Source organism: Arachis hypogaea, chromosome 13, assembly GCF_003086295.3.
Source record: "Arachis hypogaea cultivar Tifrunner chromosome 13, arahy.Tifrunner.gnm2.J5K5, whole genome shotgun sequence".
NCBI lineage: Eukaryota > Viridiplantae > Streptophyta > Magnoliopsida > Fabales > Fabaceae > Arachis > Arachis hypogaea.
Genome location: NC_092048.1, coordinates 77979800 through 77980521, shown reverse-complemented (window position 1 = coordinate 77980521; position 722 = coordinate 77979800). Strand labels below are relative to the sequence as shown.

At 39.8% G+C, this 722-nt stretch overlaps 1 non-coding gene across 1 annotated transcript; it reads right to left on the bottom strand.

Annotated features, from left to right (window-relative positions):
• Window positions 1–330: 330 nt before the first annotated feature.
• On the bottom strand, window positions 331–438 carry LOC112739368 (small nucleolar RNA R71). The gene has a single exon (XR_003170307.1). It is a non-coding gene; the product is annotated as a small nucleolar RNA R71 (small nucleolar RNA).
• Between the last annotated feature and the right edge of the window lie 284 nt (window positions 439–722).

The window sequence follows — 722 nt, the reverse complement described above, 5'->3', positions numbered from 1 at the left end:
TTACATGGAAGAAGTATCTCAATCCCTGCCATTGGAGCAAACAATTTTGAGCTGAAACCTCAATTAGTTTCTCTGATGCAACAAAATTGCAAGTTTCATGGACTTCCATCAGAAGATCCTTTTCAGTTCTTAACTGAATTCTTGCAAATCTGTGATACTGTTAAGACCAATGGGGTTGATCCCGAGGTCTACAGGCTTATGCTTTTCCCATTTGCTGTAAGAGACAGAGCTAGAATATGGTTGGACTCTCAACCTAAAGACAGCCTGAACTCTTGGGATAAGCTGGTCATGACTTTCTTAGCCAAGTTCTTTCCTCCTCAAAAGCTTAGTAAGCTTAGAGTGGATGTTCAAACCTTCAGACAAAAGGAAGGTGAATCCCTCTATGAAGCTTGGGAGAGATACAAGAAACTGACCAAAAAGTATCCTTCTGACATGCTTTCAGAATGGACCATCCTGGATATATTCTATGATGGTCTGTCTGAATTATCAAAGATGTCATTGGACCATTCTACAGGTGGATCCATTCACCTAAAGAAAACGCCTACAGAAGCTCAAGAACACATTAACATGGTTGCAAATAACTAGTTCATGTACACTTCTGAAAGGAATCCTGTGAATAATGGGACGCCTTGGAGGAAAGGAGTTTTTGAAATTGATACTCTGAATGCCATATTGGCTCAGAATAAAATGTTGACTTAGCAAGTCAATATGATCTCTCAGAG